We start from the raw sequence: 21,091 nt of genomic DNA, 5'->3' as shown, positions 1-21,091 counted from the left end.
TTCGTTTTTTGCAATTTTCGGCCATTTCTGATGAAAATTTTAACATAACGCCAATAGAACTTTTTGTTCAGAAGGTAATACAATGTTCTTCCTATGGTCGTTTCGAGTCGATCGGAATAACCCTCGCGGAGTTATTTGCGCGTGTTTTTTAAGCGCTATTTTCCTGTGCAGAACCAACCGTAAAGCAAAACCTGGCATGCTTGGTATCGTTGGACTCGGCAACAATTCAGGACTCCAAAGAAAAAAGTTGCATGAAAATATGTTAAACTCAGCCTAAGTTATAAGCGTTTAAATGATTCGTCTGACCACTAGGTGGCGCTGTGACGAAACGACGCATGCCACCTCAGGCCATGACTGTCATCACAAGTACCAAGTGTCGTGTTAATACTTCATTCCTGTCCGCAGTTATATCCAATAAATCCCTAGTGGCTGCGCACACTTCAGACGTTTGGGCGTGGCATGTCGACCGTGAGTCGAAAGTTCAACTTTTTTTCAATAATTATTGATATTCGAACTCCAAGGAACATTTTAGCACCGAAACGATTCCGATCGAGCGAAAAACCTAGGACTAGTTCGTTTTTATTTTTTTCGACAAAATCAAAAATAGCGGAAAATTTTTAATGACGGAAATGAAATCGGAGATATACATTTTGTTCGTCTTGACGCAAGGAATCCAGGAATATAAGACACTTGACATTTGGACAAGAATTGTCGAAGTTATGAGCATCAACGCGTTTGCCATCGCTGTAGCGCCCCCCATAGGCCGATTGGGATGACACTCTGTCATCTTCGCGCACGAATGAGACCTACCATTTGGCCAAGTCTCAAGTCTCTAGGCCTTACGGTTTGGTCTGCACGATCCGTTTTACGGCAGAAGAAAAATAATAAAAATAATAATAATAATAATAAATATAGCTGCAAGCAGCGATTACCGGGGTTCAAGCGATTTGGGACATTAAGACCTTTAAGGGGATGGCTGTGTAGATTTGCTGCATTGTACAAAATAAATGATGAAAAATAAGATAACAGACACACATGTTCAAAGTATCAGCAAAAAAGTGCTATCATTCAGTGACATGTCTCCCTCTCTTCTCACGGAACATTGACAAATGGAACACTGAAGGAAATGTTTGTGGTGCTTGCATTGGCAAAACTCGGGTCACAAAATGTTAAAATAGTGTTTGTGAGTCAAAAGAGCTGAACCCCATGTCTCTACGATGTTCTGATACAGAGATACAGCTCTTGCTAAATGGTTGCTAGGGTATTCTCATTGGTTGCTAGGGAGTGACTTGCAATCCACCAATGATTATACTCAAAGTCATGAAAGGAATAATCCATGATGACTCATGATTTTAAATGTAAGGTTACGGTATTTTTAAGTGAAAATAACAAATTACCACTAGTTGGCGCTATGAAAAAGTGGTGCATGGAATCTCAGGTCATGACTGTGTTACATCTAGCTAGTATAATGGCTATACACTTTAGTTTAGTGAAAAAACAGTTGTATGACCATTGGGCTTGCTCAATGTCAAAGGTTTTGTTCAATTATGAGGCCAACTAGTGGTGCAGGCATACCATTTTTTTTGTATTGGCTCAGACTGTGCTCAGACATCAGCGTATCAAATCTGGTGAAAAAATATCATTCTGTTGCGGAGTTATAACCATTTATGTGTAAAAAACACAAAATTTTGAGGTAACTTTTCGTTTTTTGCAATTTTCGGCCATTTCTGATGGAAATTTTAACATAACGCCAATAGAACTTTTTGTTCAGAAGGTAATACAATGTTCTTCCTATGGTCGTTTCGAGTCGATCGGAATAACCCTCGCGGAGTTATTCGCACGTGTTTTTTAAGCGCTAATTTCCTGTGCAGAACCAACCGTAAAGCAAAACCTGGCATGCTTGGTATCGTTGGACTCGGCAACAATTCAGGACTCCAAGGAAAAAAGTCGAATGAAAATACGTTAAACTCAGCCTAAGTTATAAGCATTATTTGATTCGTCTGACCACTAGGTGGCGCTGTGACGAAACGCTGCATGAAACCTCAGGCCATGACTCTCATCACAAGTACCAAGTGTCGTGTTGATACTTCATTCTCTGTCCCCAGTTATAGCCAATAATGTTCTAGTGCCTGCCCACAATTCAGACGTTTGGGCGTGGCATGTTGACCGTGAGTCGAAAGTTCAACTTTTTTTTAATAATTATTGATATTCAAACTCCAAGGAACATTTTAGCACTGGAATGATTCCGATCGGGCGAAAAACCAAGGACTAGTTCGTTTTTATTTTTTTCAACAAAATCGAAAATAGCGGAAAATTTTTCATGGCGGAAATAAAATCGGAGATATACATTTTGTTCGTCTTGATGCAAGGAATCCAGGGATATGAGACACTTGACATTTGGACAAGAAATGTGGGAGGTATGAGCCTAAACGCGTTTGCCATCGCTGTAGCGCCCCCCATAGGCCGATTGGGTTCATACTCTGTCAACTTCGCGCACGAATGAGACCTATCATTTGGCCAAGTCTCAAGTCTCTAGGCCTTACGGTTTGGTCTGCACGATCCGTTTCACGGCAGAAGAAAAATAATAAAAAGAATAAAAATCAGTACAAATACAATAGGGTTTCAGCCCTTCGGGCTTGAACCCCTAATAATAATAAAAATCAGTACAAATACAATAGGGTTTCAGCCCTTCGGGCTTGAACCCCTAAATATAGCTGCTAGCAGCGATTATCGGGGTTCAAGCCATTTAGATCACAAGACGTTTAAGGACATGGCCATATAGATATTCTGCATTGTATATTGTACACACACACGTTTACCTGAGAAAGCAGAAACAAGACTGTTAAAGAACAAGACTTAATATTGACATGGTTATACACTCATTTGGTATGTAGTTTTTTTTATAAAAAACATAAAAATATATAATTCTTACTGCAAATGTCGTGTAAGTGCCTCCAAAATAATGTAAAGTGACATGAGTGTTAAAACTGATAACTTAGAACAATTGAAGTGGTAGTCTTTCACTAAATGTGATTTTAATATTATAACAGTAAAATCATGAAGTTAAAGGTGCAGTGTGTACATTTTAGCGGCACCTAGTGGTGAGGTCACGAATTGCAACCAATGGCATATTCCACTGCTCACCACTCGCTTTTGAAACACATAGAGAAGCTACAGTAGCCGCCACCAGACAAACATGTCATCGTCGGAGACAACTTAGTAAAAAAATTTGTCCGTTAAGGGCTTCTGTAGAAAAATGGCGGCACAAAATGGAGACTTCTATGTAAGGGGACCCTCAGTGTATGTAGATAAAAAGGTCTCGTTCTAAGGTAATAAACACATACCGGTTCATTATGAAAGGTCTTTATACACCCCTGATAATATAGTTTTGTATATCATTTTGCATTTTCATCAAGAGATCCTTCTAAAAATTACACACTGCACCTTTAAATGTGTACAGAGTTCTATTAATAGTAGACTTAGTTAAAGAGTAATCATCTTCTGTGTTTTCTGTGAGTGCAAATGTCAGCCAGTGATTGATCCTCTACAGCCATCTAGTGGACATAACAGAAAATTGCACCTAAAAACCACAATAAGGAATTTGAGTATATTGCCTGATCTCAATAATACTTGTATGCTTTGTCATAAGCTTTAGGGGCCGTTCGTCAGGGCCGTTTTCAAAATGACTGTGTGATAGCTATACTTCTGCAAAGTTGTTTTTGTATTTGTATTATACAGTGTAGAGAAAATTGTACTGCACTGGCTTTACTGTTGTTGAGTGTAAGAACTGAAACAATTTATTAAAACAAAACCAGATACGTTATCTGAATGGTGGATGGTGTTATTAAATTATGTCAATAACAAATAGCATTTCATTTAGCAGATTCATGTTCATGTCCTTTAATCGAGTACCATGAAGGCTTTCTGTTTTCATTAGGTAAATAAAGTGAGGTATGCAAGTTATTAAACCGTATATATTTTTATGGACAAAAGGAACATATACACAAATATGCTCTGCACATTTTGTATGTTTCTCTCATCTGAAACAGTCATTTTAATTCATAGAGATCTAGGTCTTACTAAATGGTTGCTTGTTTAAATCTTTTAGACTATTTTTTTAAACAAAAGTAATTGTTCTTATAGAACATATATATTCTTTGACATAGATATGATGTGCAAACATACAAGTTTTTCAGATGACAGCCTCTGTCATATTATAGTAGGCCTAAAAATAGTACTAAAGCTGTACATTTTTTATATTTAACAACTGGCTATGTCCATACATAACTGATCCAGATGTGTTGTTTATATCAAATGGACTTAATAACAAATATGATGTCATTAAGCAAATGTCAGTCAGATTTGCTATTAAGCACTTATTTGTAAATAGAAAATAGAAAATAGATAAGAATACTAACTTTTAAATCTAGATTAAAAACACATCTGTTTAACTCTGCATTTACTGAATGAGCACTGTGCTGCTTTACACTGACTGCACCTTTAACTCAAGCCACTATTACTCCTGTTTTATTCTGTTTAACATTTTAAACTGTTTTTATTAAAATCACATTCATTTTCTTTAATTGTTATTCAAAATTCTCATGTATCTTTTTTATTGTGATTTTATTGTGTATCTATTATTTTTAAATTTTCTTTTTTCTCTTTTATATATTGTTTTCTCATTTCTATGTAAAGCACTTTGAATGACCTCTGTGTATGAAATGTGCTATACAAATAAACTTGCCTTGCCTTGCCTTGCCTTGTGTTCACACACGTGCTGTGCTAGAGTAAGTTTTCAGTAAACATTTATATTTAAAATAACCAAGTGTATCATAACATTACAATTTCATTGCAATAATTCTATAAACAATTATTGAAAACTTTATAAGACACAGCATGACGTGTTTATGTTATGGAAAATAGATTAGAATACTAAAGCTACTGATAACCAAATATTTATTCTCTTTATGTGTGATTATTATTTATTATTTCTAATGTTGGCCTATTATTGTTCTTTAAGGATCCACATATTTACAGCAATCTTTTTCATACCTTTAAGGCCAGTTCACACTGGTCAGACAACTACCAACTCCAACAGACACCAACAGACACCAACAGACAACCACATTCTAAAGTCTCATTTACTTTGATCCAACAACTTCCAACAGGGGTTTCACACTGGTCAGACAGACTCCAACAGACGCGTCTGTTGGAGTCTGTCTGACCAGTGTGAAGTGACCTTTAGGATTTGAAGAATTCTAAGACAACATTTGAAGCTTTATAACTTCATAGGGTTGTTTCCCACAGGTTTAAATTGATGCATGACTAGCCATTAGTTATGTAAAAACATTTAGGTACTTTTTACAAACAAACCTTATAAAAAACATTACTGGTGTACATCTTAGAACAAAGCTATGGCCCAGATATATTTAAAGGTAGGCCAGTGTAAGCTATTTTCAAGTAAGATAACTAAAACTTAAGCCTTAATTTTAGTCTGTAACTACACTTAAACCAATGGTCAGTAACATGAATCTCTAAGACTAGTATTCAAAGTTAGTCATACATTTTTGTCTTCATGATTAAACATAACTGCTTTAAGTATCATATGAAAAAAATATTTAAATTATTTAAATTATATTTAAATCCAAATAGTAAGACTGATTAGCCCTAACTAACTACTAGTTCTTCAGACTAGTCCTTAAAACGCAGTCTTTACTTAATGGCTACTGTATGTTTATTCAACCAGCCCTAGTCTTGGAAAGACATATATTGTCTGATCTTAATAAAACTGTTAATATTTTGTCATAAGCTTCACATTACTAGTTAATTTGTTAGATATACTTAGTCTGGCCCATTTTGAAAATGTCACATTTCAAAATGCTTGAATTGATTACCTCAAGTCTTTTAGTTTTAATGAGGTAAATGACTGCAAATCATTAAATCTTATAATAATTTTCATGCAGATGCAAACCCATGGACAAAAGGAACATAACAGCAGCTACAAATGAAATAAAGAATACAGGTTACAAATGGTGCCCACCTCACTATGTGACATCACATCAAATCCAGTAATACAACGACAAAATTTTATTTTATGTTTCATATTGATATTTGCCCAGATAGTACAGCAAATTCATAAAATTGTTTTTCATATAAACATAAACATCTAGAGCAGTACTTTCAACTCAGTGAACCGCATTGGTTTCTCAAGACCCAATGCTCGGAACATTTTGTATGTTTCTCTCATCTGACACAATCAGTTCAGTTCATACAAATCTCTACTGATGATTAAAGTAGATTTGTTTAAAATAGAAGACTTTCGTATATGTGCAGAGCAGTGGGCCTCCAGGAATAATTTTGAGAACCATTGATCTAGGGCACAGTTAACGTAACTCCCGTTGTTCTAGATGCAAATATTTCCGGAATGATGAGCCAAAAATCATCAAAGACACTTGAGAACATAAGACAAACAGGCCCATCAGTTTAGTTGTAATGGCACACCATTACGCTGGACTCGTACATGGTTAATGCTGGCTGGCTGTTGGTCGGCATGTTTTCTAAGATATGTAATTATCCTAAAAGACCCTTATAAGAATCTGAAAGCAGATGTTATGTGCAAAATAAAACGTAGGTCAGACAAATATTTATGTGTTGTATACATATGCTATAGTTATTGTTATTTTTTCTTAGGTTATAGCGCCACCTAGTGGACAATCTCTACAATTTTTTGCATGTGACCTTGGCCTGGGTCTATACATATGTGTACCAAGTTTCGTGTTGATATCTCATTCCTATCATAAATGATAGCCATAGTAGTATTTGTGGCACCGCCTCTTCGTACTTTTGACCGTGGTGTTGCGACAATGAGTGCAAAGTTCAACTTTTTTTTGATAGTTATTGATAATCAGTGTCTAAGGACTATTCCAGCACTGGATCGGTTCAGATCGGTCAAAAAACCTAGGACTAGTTCGCAAAAGTAGGTTTCAAAGAAAATGATGAATATCTAACAAACGATTCGACTGAGACAAGTGCTGCTTGAGGAAAAGTTGTTCATTTTAAGTACCTCTATTAAATGATATGAGGATCTTGTTGATATCTGAAACACTGCATAATACACAATCACTTAAACACTGAAAAAACGTGATAGCGCCCTCCGGAGTCCGAATTTTTTCTTACTCTGCACAGACCTTCATGGCCAAGAGACAAACAGGCCCACCACGTTTCATTTCGATCGGCCTCCGTTAACCCTGTCTAATAGCTGCTTTTTCTTGATTGGCCGATGGCGGCCATGTTTTTTGAGTTACGCAAAATTCCTTTTAAACATAGATAGTACCCCAGACCAGGAGCACACCTGTCAAATGTCAAGTTGATCGGTCCCATATTTCCGTAGTTACAGCCCTTCAAAGTTGAGGTGGTGTTATAGCGACAACTAGTGGTCAAGCGGCGCAATTTTTTGCACCTGACCTCAGAATAGTCCCCTGTATATGTGTACCAAATTTGGTGTCGATACCTCCTTCCCTTCCTAAGTTATAGCCGTTTAAGGTCAAGAGGCTCCGCTCGTTGGGGGCGTTTGGGCGTGGCTTGACGACGGCGAGTCGAAAGTTCAACTTTTTTTTGATAACTTTTGATATTCACACTCCAAGGAATATTACGGCACTGGAACGGTTCCGATCGGACGAAAAACCTAGGACGAGTTCGTTTTTATTTTTTTTTACAAAATCGAAAATAGCGAAAAAAAATTCATGACGGAAATGAAATCGGAGATATACGTTTTGTTCGCCTTGACGCAAGGAATCCAGGGATATAAGACACTTGACATTTGGATAAGATTTGTGGAAGTTATGACCATCAACACGTTTGTTATCGCTATAGCGCCACCTATGGGCCAATCGGGTTGATACTCTATCAACCTCTCCCCAAATTGGGTCCTACCATTTGGCCAAGTTTCAAGTCTCTAGGCCTTACGGTTTGGTCTGCACGTTCCGTTTTACGGCAGAATAATAATAACTAATAATAATAATAAATATAGCTGCAAGCAGCGATTAGCGGGGTTCAAGCGATCTGGGACCTTAAAGGGGTCATAGCGTGAAAATCTGACTTTTTCCAAGTGTAAGTGCTATAATTGGGTCCCCAGTGCTTATATCAACCTAGAAAACATGAAAAAGATAAAAAATAAAATAATCGAGAGCACAATTGAATTTCAATTACAACAAACCACCATCATTGTGATCAGTGTTTGCATTTCATCCACTCATTTGCATTTTAAAGGAAACACCCAAAAACTGCACAATTTTGCTCAGGCCTACAAAGTGTCAATTTTAACATGCTATAATAAATGATCTGTGGAGTATTTTGAGATAACAGTTCACATACACACTCTGGGTACACAAACAATTTATTTTACATCTTTAAAAAATCTCATTATATGACCCTTTAAGACCTTTAAGGGCATGCCTGTTTAGATTTGCTGCATTGTTATCAAATATACTTAGAATATGAAATACTAACATGTTACCAATTAGGTAAATTTTCTGAAGAGAAAATTATGTGGTGCATGCTGTTGCAAGATTTGTCACACAAAATGTTTCAAAAATTGTTAACATGAGACAAAACAGCCCACCACAATTTCTCTACGATGTTCTGATATAGAGATATAGGTCTCACATGGCTAATCTATAACACAGCAATGATGAAGAATAAGCTAAAACACATACATGCATTTACACACAGAAGCAGAAATGGCAGGGTTAGGAAATAAGTCTTTGAAATAAATGACCAATCTCCATATGCTTGGTGTCCTTTAAGAGTTCATCAACCTATTTAAATGTTTATCCTATGTTCGAATGTCACATGACTGTTAAAACGGATACCGTCAGAATGATTGACGAAATGTTATTTTAACATAATAATACTGACTTCATAAAGTTAAATCATGCATCCATTGATGAAACCTGTGAACACAATTTCATTGAGTATACATTTTAAATAATAAATAATAATTTTAGCCAGCAGATGGCCGAAGATGACCTTCTGCCATCTGTTGGCTAAAATTATTGTTTTCCTTTTACAATTAATTTAACATAAAATTAGTATTGAATATTTAAAAGTAAATAAAGGTAGACACATTTTTAACTCAAATCCTGATAAGCATGCTCTTAAGTATATTAATGAGGGTCTGTGTTTCACACAGAGAGTATATATTTTTCATATAATCCTTTTATTGTGTTATTGTAAGAGAATAATAATTTATGGATTTGGAAACAATAAAGCAAAGTTACATATTTTAATAGAAACATTTTTAGGCTCTGTCATGTTAAATTGTCAAATAGTGGTATAGCTCTGCAATTATTTTCATGTGATTTTAGGCTGGGCCAATAAATAACTGATCCAGATATGTTTTCAATATCAAATTATGTCAATAACAAATGTCATGTTATTTAGTAGATTTGCAGCAGATTTGCTGGTGAGCATTTGTCTGTGTTACTTTCATAAAGTGCTGCTTTTTAGTTGGGTTCTAGCAGGTCATTTATGTGAATAATAACCAATTGCATTATCACATGAAGTTTTTGGTGCAATATTTGAAAAATAACATATAAAAATGTAACAACTTTGTATTATACATCATGTCAGGACACGTTTATGTCATGGAAGGTAGAATAGAATCCTAATGCTACTGATGTAAATAAATGGAGATAATGAAAAACTTTAATCCATATCTTTATGAGTTCCTTTAAACACACATGCTGCAATTCAGTCGTACAAATGGCACCTACACCAATGTGTGACATCACATGAAATCTATGCTTACAAAAGCAGGTTTTCAAATTCATTACATTTTGTATTTGATATACCTTTACACACAGACGACAGAAAAATGTACTGCGCTGATTTTATTGTTGTTGACTGAAAAAATTCTAGTAGTTTTGAAAAGTTGTTTTTGTAATTCAAAGCTAAACAACTAAAGGAAAAAGACGTACAATTGGTGATAACAATTTGGCATTCATATTTGCTCACAGACTACAGGAAATTGTATTGCATTGGCTTTAGTGGTGTTGAGTGAAAAACCAAGTATTAGTTCACAAAATAGTTTTTTCATATAAACATAAACATATAGAGCAGTGGTTCTCTACTCCGTTTCTGGAGAACCACTGCTCTGCACATTTTGTATGTTTCTCTCATCTGACACAATCAGTTTAGTTAATAGAGATCTCTACTATTGTGCTGATTATGTGAAGCAGGTGTGTTGAGAACCACTGATCTAGAGAACTGTTTACTTTGCACACATTGTGTTAGATGCAAAGATTTTCAGAAAGATGAACTAAAAATCCTCACAGACACTTGGAAACATAAGACCAAGAGTCCCATGAGTTTAGTTGTAATCACACACCATTAGGCTTGACTCGTACATGGTTAATACTGGTTGGCTGTTGAGTGGCATGTTTTCAAAGATAAATAATTATCCTCATAGACCATTATAAGAACCTGAAAGTAGATGTAATGTGCAAAATAACAAGTAGGTCAGACAAATATTTATGTGTCATATACATATGCTATAGTTATGGTTATTTGTTCTTAAGTTATAGCGCCACCTAATGGACAATCTCTGCAATTTTTTGCATGTGACCTCAGCATGGGTCTATACATATGTGTACCAAGTTTCATGTATATATCACTTTTCTATCATAAATGATAGCCATTTAAGTATTTGTGGCCCCGCCTCTTCGTACTTTTGACCGTAGTGTTGCGACGACGAGTGCAAAGTTCAACTTTTTTTTGATAATTATTGATAATCAGTGTCTAAGGAATATTCCAGCACTGGATTGGTTCAGATCGGTCAAAAAACCTAGGACTAGTTCGCAAAAGTAGGTTTAAGAGAAAATTATGAATATCTAACAAACGATTCGACTGAGACAAGTGCTTCTTGAGGAAAAGTTGTTCATTAAATGTAGCTCTATTAAATGATATAAAGATCTTGTTGATATCTGAAACACTGCATAATACACAATCACTTAAACATTGAAAAAACGTGATAGCGCCTCCCGGAGGCCGAATTTTTTCTTACTCTGCACAGACCTTCATGGCCAAGAGACAAACAGGTCCACCACGTTTCGTTTCGATCGGCCTCCGTTAACCCTGCCCAATAGCTGCTTTTTCTTGATTGGCCGATGGCGGCCATGTTTTTTGAGCTACGCGAAATTCCTTTCCCACACAGATAGTACCCTAGACCAAGAGCACCCGTGCCAAATCTCAAGTTGATCGGTCCCATATTTCTCTAGTTACAGCTCTTCAAAGTTGAAGTAGTGTTATAGCGCCAACTAGTGGTCAAGCGATGCAATTTTTTGCACGTGACCCCAGAATAGTCCGCTGTATATGTGTACCAAATTTGGTTTCGATACCTCTTTCCAATCCCAAGTTACAGCTATTGAAGTCCAAGAGGCTCCGCCCATTGGGGGCGTTTGGGCGTGGCTTGACGACGACGAGTATAAAGTTCAACTTTTTTTTGATAACTTTTCATATTCACACTCCAAGGAATATTACAGCACTGGAACGGTTCCGATCGGACAAAAAACCTAGGACTAGTTCGTTTTTATTTTTTTCGACAAAATCGAAAATAGCGAAAAAATTTTAATGACGGAAATGAAATCGGAGATATACGTTTTGTTCGTCTTGACGCAAGGATTCCATTGATATAAGACACTTGACATTTGGCTAAGATTTGTGGAAGTTATGAGCATCAACGCGTTTGTTATCGCTATAGCGCCACCTATAGGCCAATCGGGTTGATACTCTATCAACCTCTCCCCAAATTGGGTCCTACCATTTGGCCAAGTCTCAAGTCTCTAGGCCTTACGGTTTGGTCTGCACGATCCGTTCTACGGCAGAAGAAAAATAATAACTAGAATAATAATAAAAATCCATACAAATACAATAGGGTTTCAGCCCTACGGGCTTGAACCCCTAATAATAAATATAGCTGCTAGCAGCGATTATCGGGGTTCAAGCCATTTAGATCACAAGACGTTTAAGGACATGGCCATATAGATATTCTGCATTGTATATTGTACACACACACGTTTACCTGAGAAAGGAGAAACAAGACTGTTAAAGAACAAGACTTAATATTGACATGGTTATACACTCATTTGGTATGTATTTTTTTTTATAAAAAACAAAAAATATATAATTCTTACTGCAAATGTCGTGTAAGTGCCTCCAAAATTATGTTCACGTTTCACAGCTATCATAAAATGACATGAGTGTTAAAACTGATAACTCAGAACAATTGAAGTGGTAGTCTTTCACTAAATGTGATTTTAATATTATAACAGTAAAATCATGAAGTTAAAGGTGCAGTGTGTACATTTTAGCGGCACCTAGTGGTGAGGTCACGAATTGCAACCAATGGCTTAGTCCACTGCTCACCCCTCGCTTTTGAAACACATAGAGAAGCTACAGTAGCCGCCACCAGACAAACATGTCATCGTCGGAGACAACTTAGTAAAAAAATTTGTCCGTTAAGGGCTTCTGTAGAAAAATGGCGGCACAAAATGGTGACTTCTATGTAAGGGGACCCTCAGTGTATGTAGATAAAAAGGTCTCGTTCTAAGGTAATAAACACATACCGGTTCATTATGAAAGGTCTTTATACACCCCTGATAATATAGTTTTGTATATCATTTTGCATTTTCGTCAAGAGATCCTTCTAAAAATTACACACTGCACCTTTAAATGTGTACAGAGTTCTATTAATAGTAGACTTAGTTGGCGAGTAATCATCTTCTGTGTTTTCTGTGAGTGCAAATGTCAGCCAGTGATTGATCCTCTACAGCCATCTAGTGGACATAACGGAAAATTGCACCTAAAAACCACAATAAGGAATTTGAGTATATTGCCAGATCTCAATAATACTTGTATGCTTTGTCATAAGCTTTAGGGGCCGTTCGTCAGGGCCGTTTTCAAAATGACTGTGTGATAGCTATACTTCTGCAAAGTTGTTTTTGTATTTGTATTATACAGTGTAGAGAAAATTGTACTGCACTGGCTTTACTGTTGTTGAGTGTAAGAACTGAAACAATTTAATAAAACAAAACCAGATACGTTATCTGAATGGTGGATGGTGTTATTAAATTGTGTCAATAACAAATATCATTTCATTTAGCAGATTCATGTTCATGTCCTTTAATCGAGTACCATGAAGGCTTTCTGTTTTAATTAGGTAAATAAAGTGAGGTATGCAAGTTATTAAACCGTATATATCTTTATAGACAAAAGGAACATATACACAAATATGCTCTGCACATTTTGTATGCTTCTCTCATCTGAAACAGTCATTTTAATTCATAGAGATCTAGGTCTTACTAAATGGTTGCTTGTTTAAATCTTTTAGACTATTTTTTAAACAAAAGTAATTGTTCTTATAGAACATATATATTCTTTGACATAGATATGATGTGCAAACATACAAGTTTTTCAGATGACAGCCTCTGTCATATTATAGTAGGCCTAAAAATAGTACTAAAGCTGTACATTTTTTTATATTTAACAACTGGCTATGTCCATACATAACTGATCCAGATGTGTTGTTTATATCAAATGGAGTTAATAACAAATATGATGTCATTAAGCAAATGTCAGTCAGATTTGCTATTAAGCACTTATTTGTAAATAGAAAATAGAAAATAGATTAGAATACTAACTTTTAAATCTAGATTAAAAACACATCTGTTTAACTCTGCATTTACTGAATGAGCACTGTGCTGCTTTACATTGACTGCACCTTTAACTCAAGCCACTTTTACTCCTGTTTTATTCTTTTTAACATTTTAAACTGTTTTTATTAAAATCACATTCATTTTCTTTCATTGTTATTCAAAATTCTCATGTATCTTTTTTTATTGTGATTTTATTGTGTATCTATTATTTTTACATTTTCTTTTTTCTCTTTTATATATTGTTTTCTCATTTCTATGTAAAGCACTTTGAATGACCTCTGTGTATGAAATGTGCTATACAAATAAACTTGCCTTGCCTTGCCTTGCCTTGCCTTGTGTTCACACACGTGCTGTGCTAGAGTAAGTTTTCAGTAAACATTTATATTTAAAATAACCAATTGTATCATAACATTACAATTTCATTGCAATAATTCTATAAACAATTATTGAAAACTTTATAAGACACAGCATGACGTGTTTATGTCATGGAAAATAGATTAGAATACTAAAGCTACTGATAACCAAATATTTATTCTCTTTATGTGTGATTATTAGTTATTATTTCTAATGTTGGCCTATTATTGTTCTTTAAGGATCCACATATTTACAGCAATCTTGTTCATACCTTTAAGGCCAGTTCACACTGGTCAGACAACTACCAACTCCAACAGACACCAACAGACAACCACATTCTAAAGTGTCATTTACTTTGATCCAACAACTTCCAACAGGGGTTTTACACTGGTCAGACAGACTCCAACAGACGCGTCTGTTGGAGTCTGTCTGACCAGTGTGAAGTGGCCTTTAGGATTTGAAGAATTCTAAGACAACATTTGAAGCTTTATAACTTCATAGGGTTGTTTCCCACAGGTTTAAATTGATGCATGACTAGCCATTAGTTATGTAAAAACATTTAGGTACTTTTTACAAACAAACCTTATAAAAAACATTACTGGTGTACATCTTAAGACAAAACTATGGCCCAGATATATTTAAAGGTAGGCCAGTGTAAGCTATTTTCAAGTAAGATAACTAAAACTTAAGCCTTAATTTTAGTCTGTAACTACACTTAAACCAATGGTCAGTAACATTAATCTCTAAGACTAGTATTCAAAGTTAGTCATACATTTTTGTCTTCATGATTGAACATAACTGCTTTAAGTATCATGTGAAAAAATATTTAAATTATTTTAATTATATTTAAATCCAAATAGTAAGATTGATTAGCCCTAACTAACTACTAGTTCTTCAGACTAGTCCTTAAAACACAGTCTTAACTTAATGGCTACTGTATGTTTATTCAACCAGCCCTAGTCTTGGAAAGACATATATTGTCTGATCTTAATAAAACTGTTAATATTTTGTCATAAGCTTCACATTACTAGTTAATTAGTTAGATATACTTGGTCTGGCCCATTTTGAAAATTTTGAAACATCTAGAGCAGTACTTTCAACTCAGTGAACCGCAGTGGTTTCTCGAGACCCAATGCTCGGCACATTTTGTATGTTTCTCTCATCTGACACAATCAGTTCAGTTCATACAAATCTCTACTGATGATTAAAGTAGATTTGTTTAAAATAGAAGACTTTCACTTTCGTATATGTGCAGAGCAGTGGGCCTCCAGGAATCATTTTGAGAACCATTGATCTAGGGCACAGTTAACGTAACTCCCGTTGTTCTAGATGCAAATATTTCCGGAATGATGAGCCAAAAATCATCAAAGACACTTGAGAACATAAGACAAACAGGCCCATCAGTTTAGTTGTAATCGCACACCATTACGCTGGACTCGTACATGGTTAATGCTGGCTGGCTGTTGGTCGGCATGTTTTCTAAGATATGTAATTATCCTAAAAGACCCTTATAAGAATCTGAAAGCAGATGTTATGTGTAAAATAACAAGTAGGTCAGACAAATATTTATGTGTTGTATACATATGCGATAGTCATCGTTCTTTGTTCTTAGGTTATAGCGCCACCTAGTGGACAATCTCTGCAATTTTTTGCATGTGACCTCGGCCTAGGTCTATACATATGTGTACCAAGTTTCGTGTTGATATCTCATTCCTATCATAAATGATAGCCATTGTAGTATTTGTGGCACCGCCTCTTCGTACTTTTGACCGTAGTGTTGCGACGATGACTGCAAAGTTCAACTTTTTTTGATAGTTATTGATATTCAGTATCTAAGGAATATTCCAGCACTGAATCGGTTCAGATCGGTCAAAAATCCTAGGACTAGTTCGCAAAAGTAGGTTTAAAAGAAAATGATGAATATCTAACAAACGATTCGACTGAGACAAGTGCTGCTTGAGGAAAAGTTGTTCATTTTAAGTACCTCTATTAAATGATATGAGGATCTTGTTGATATCTGAAACACTGCATAATACACAATCACTTAAACACTGAAAAAACGTGATAGCGCCCCCCAGAGGCCGAATTTTTTCTTACTCTGTACAGACCTTCATGGCCAAGAGACAAACAGGCCCACCGCGTTTCATTTCGATCGGCCTCCGTTAACCCTGTCTAATAGCTGTTTTTTCTTGATTGGCCAATGGCGGCCATGTTTTTTGAGTTACGCAAAATTCCTTTTAAACATAGATAGTACCCCAGACCAGGAGCACACGTGCCAAATGTCAAGTTGATCGGTCCCATATTTCTGTAGTTACAGCTCTTCAAATTTGAGGTGGTGTTATAGCGCCAGCTAGTTGTCAAGCGGCGCAATTTTTCGCACCTGACCTCAGAATAGTCCCCTGTATATGTGTACCAAATTTGGTGTCGATACCTCCTTCCATTCCTAAGTTATAGCCATTTAATTCCAAGAGGCTCCGCCCATTGGGGGCGTTTGGGCGTGGCTTGACGACGGTGAGTCGAAAGTTCACATTTTTTTTGATAACTTTTGATAATCACACTCCAAGGAATATTATGGCACTGGAACGGTTCCGATCGGATGAAAAACCTAGGACGAGTTCGTTTTTATTTTTTTCGACAAAATCGAAAATAGCGAAAAAATTTTCATGACGGAAATAAAATCGGAGATATACGTTTTGTTCGTCTTGACGCAAGGATTCCATTGATATAAGACACTTGACATTTGGCTAAGATTTGTGGAAGTTATGAGCATCAACGCGTTTGTTATCGCTATAGCGCCACCTATAGGCCAATCGGGTTGATACTCTATCAACCTCTCCCCAAATTGGGTCCTACCATTTGGCCAAGTTTGAAGTCTCTAGGCCTTACGGTTTGGTCTGCACGTTCCGTTTTACGGCAAAATAATAATAATAACTAATAATAATAAAAATCTGAGCAATTACAATAGGGTTTCAGCCCTACGGGCTTGAACCCCTAAATATAGCTGCAAGCAGCGATTACCGGGGTTCAAGCGATTTGGACATTAAGACCTTTACGGGTATGGCTGTTTAGATTTGCTGCATTGTACAAAATAAATGATGAAAAATAAGATACCAGACACACGTGTTCAAAGTTATAAGCAAAAAAGTGCTATCATTCAGTGAAATGTTTCCCTCTCTTCTCACGGAACATTGACAAATAGAACACTGAAGGAAATGTTTGTGGTGCTGGCATTGGCAAAACTCGGGTCACAAAATGTTAAAATAGTGTAAATGAGTCAAAAGAGCCGAACCCCATGTCTCTACGATGTTCTGATACAGAGATACAGCTCTTGCTAAATGGTTGCTAGGGTATTCTCATTGGTTGCTAGTTAGTGACTTGCAATCCACCAATGATTATACTCAAAGTCATGAAAGGAATAATCCATGATGACTCATGATTTTAAATGTAAGGTTACAGTATTTTTAAGTGAAAATAACAAATTACCACTAGGTGACGCTATGACAAACTTGTGCATGGAATCTCAGGTTATGACTGTGTTACATCTAGCTAGTATCATGGCTATACACTTTAGTTTAGTGAAAAAACAGTTGTATGACCATTGGGCTTGCTCAATGTCAAAGGTTTTGTTCAACTATGAGGCCAACTAGTGGTGCAGGCATACCATTTATTTATTTTTTTGCTTAGACTGTGCTCAGACATCAGCGTATCAAATCTGGTGAAAAAATATCATTTCGTTGCGGAGTTATAACCATTTATGTGTAAAAACACAAAATTTTGAGGTAATTTTTCTATTTTTTTTTGCAATTTTCGGCCATTTCTGATGGAAATTTTAACATAACGCCAATAGAACTTTTTGTTCAGAAGGTAATACGATGTTCTTCCTATGGTCATTTCGAGTCGATCGGAATAACCCTCGCGGAGTTATTCGCGCATGTTTTTTAAGCGCTATTTTCCTGTGCAGAACCAACCGTAAAGCAAAACCTGGCATGCTTGGTATCGTTGGACTCGGCAACAATTCAGGACTCCAAGGAAAAAGTTGCATGAAAATACGTTAAACTCAGCCTAAGTTATAAGCATTTAAATGATTCGTCTGACCACTAGGTGGCGCTGTGACGAAACAACGCATGCCACCTCAAGCCATGACTGTAATCACACGTACCAAGTGTCGTGTTGATACTTCATTCCTGTCCACAGTTATAGCCAATAAATCCCTAGAGGCTGCGTACACTTCAGACGTTTGGGCGTGGCATGTCGACCCTGAGTCGAAAGTTTAACTTTTTTTAATAATTATTGATATTCAAACTCCAAGGAACATTTTAGCACTGGAATGATTCCGATCGGGCGAAAAACCTAGGACTAGTTTGTTTTTATTTTTTTCAACAAAATCGAAAATAGCTGAAAATTTTTCATGACGGAAATAAAATCGAAGATATACATTTTGTTCGTCTTGATGCAAGGAATCCAGGGATATGAGACACTTGACATTTGGACAAGAAATGTGGGAGTTATGAGCCTAAACGCGTTTGCCATTGCTGTAGCGCCCCCCATAGGCCGATTGGGTTCATACTCTGTCAAGTTTGCGCACGAATGAGACCTATCATTTGGCCAAGTCTCAAGTCTCTAGGCCTTACGGTTTGGTCTGCACAATCTTTTTTATGGCAGAAAAAAAATAAACATCCTAACAAAAACAAACGGTAATATAGCTGCAAGCAGCGATTACCGGGGTTCAAGCTATTTGGGATCACAAGACGTTTAAGGACATGGCCATATAGATATTCTGCATTGTATATTGTACACACACACATTTACCTGAGAAAGGAGAAACAAGACTGTTAAAGAACAAGACTTAAAATTGACATGGTTACACACTCATTTGGTATGTAGTTTTTTAAAATAAAAAAAGTCTTACTGCAAATGTCATGTAAGTGCCTCCAAAATTATGTTCACGTTTCACAGCTATCATAAAGTGACATGAGTGTTAAAACTGATAACTGAGAACAATTGAAGTGGTAGTCTTTCACTAAATGTGATTTTAATATTATAACAGTAAAATCATGAAGTTAAAGGTGCAGTGTGTAAATTTTAGCGGCATCTAGTGGTGATGTCACGAAATGCAACCAATGCCTTATTACACTGCTCACCCCTCGCTTTTGAAACACATAGAGAAGCTACGGAGCCGCCACCAGACAAACATTTCATCTTCGGAGACAACTTAGTAAAAAAAATGTCCGTTAAGGGCTTCTGTAGAAAAATGGCAGAACAAAATGGTGACTTCCATGTAAGGGGACCCTAGGTGTATGTAGATAAAAAGGTCTCGTTCTAAGGTAATAAAGGATTTTAAGAATTCTAAGACAACATTTGAAGCTTTATAACTTTATTGGGTTGTTTCCCACAGGTTTAAATTGATGCATGACTAGCCATTAGTTATGTAAAAACATTTAGGTACTTTTTACAAACAAACCTTATAAAAACATTACTGGTGTACATCTTAAGACAAAACTATGGCCCTGATATATTTAAAGGTAGGCCAGTGTAAGCTATTTTCAAGTAAGACAACTAAAACTTAAGCCTAAATTTTAGTCTGGAACTACACTTAAACCAATGGTCATTAACATTAATCTCTAAGACTAGTATTCAAAGTTAGTAATACATTTTTACCTTTTTGATTGAAAATAACTGTTTTAATTATCATGTGAAAAAATATTTAAATTATTTAAATTATATTTAAATCCAAATAGTAAGACTGATTAGCCCTAACTAACTACTAGTTATTCAGACTAGTCCTTAAAGTCTTAATTATATTTTTTATATTATATAGTTTTTTAAATAACATTACTAAAATAGTATGTATCATTTTTTATTACGAGTTGAATTTGAATCCTGAGCAGTTTTAACCTAACAGACATGTTACTATAACAACAACTCTAGGATGAGCTTCGAAGAACCAAATAATTCAACATGAAGCTAAATTGTCAACAATGAAATCCAGCTAACCGAGTAATCTACGTATGAACAACGGACCCAGCAGTGAAAGCTTTTAACAACTATAGTGTATACAGCTCTTGCTTTAGAAGTCCCACAATCAGTTATAAAAGAGGTGGATATTATTTTGTTTAATTTCATATGGAAGAACAGACCGCACTACATTAAAAAGTCAATTCTATGCAATCCAGTTGAGGAAGGAGTTTAAAATGTACTAGATTTTAATACTGCTAACTGTGTTTTTTTTAAATAAGTGGATAAAAAGTTACTGAAGTTGCAAAGGTAGTATATGGAACATCATACCAGAAATGATTTTTAAGAAATTGGGTGGTTTGGAATTTTTTTGCGATACAATTTTGATATAAACTTTTCTCCACATAGATCTGTTATTTGGAATAACAAGAATATTCTATACAAAAACAAATCCTTATTTTATAGAAATTGGTATGATAATAAAATAATATTAGTGAGGCAGTTATTTAAAGATGATGGTCACCTATTTAATAATTGTGAATTCCTCAATCACTATAAGATTCCAGTAACTGCTAAGGAATTTGCAGTTGTATTTGATGCCATACCTAGTGGACTTATTCAACTATTTCAAGGTTATACATCTTATGATTGTAACTCCTTACATAATACTCAGTTATGTATCAAAGAAGTAAATATTCCAGAAAAAAAAATTAATAACTTTTTTATAAGAACACTATGTAGAAATGAATATTTGCCTAGATGTAAACCATACTGGAACTCCTTATGTAGTCAACGTGTATGGAAAGAGGTTTGTAGTTTATCACATAAATACTGTCTCATGAATAAGGTTAGAGAAATTACTTATAAATTGGTTCATTTAATTTATCCAGTGAAACAAGTAGTCTTTAGATTCTAAAGAGATATAGAATTTACTTGCATTTTTTGCAATTTGGAAGTAGAATCCATAAAATATTTTTTTATCCATGTATATTTACTTAATCTTTTTGGATTGATGTGGAATACTTGATATTTAAACTCACAAAATATTAATTCAGTTGGCGGGTAAGGAT

The sequence above is a fragment of the Paramisgurnus dabryanus genome, chromosome 4 (assembly GCF_030506205.2).
Source record: "Paramisgurnus dabryanus chromosome 4, PD_genome_1.1, whole genome shotgun sequence".
Classification (NCBI taxonomy): Eukaryota; Metazoa; Chordata; class Actinopteri; order Cypriniformes; family Cobitidae; genus Paramisgurnus; species Paramisgurnus dabryanus.
This window is presented reverse-complemented; position numbering follows the sequence as displayed.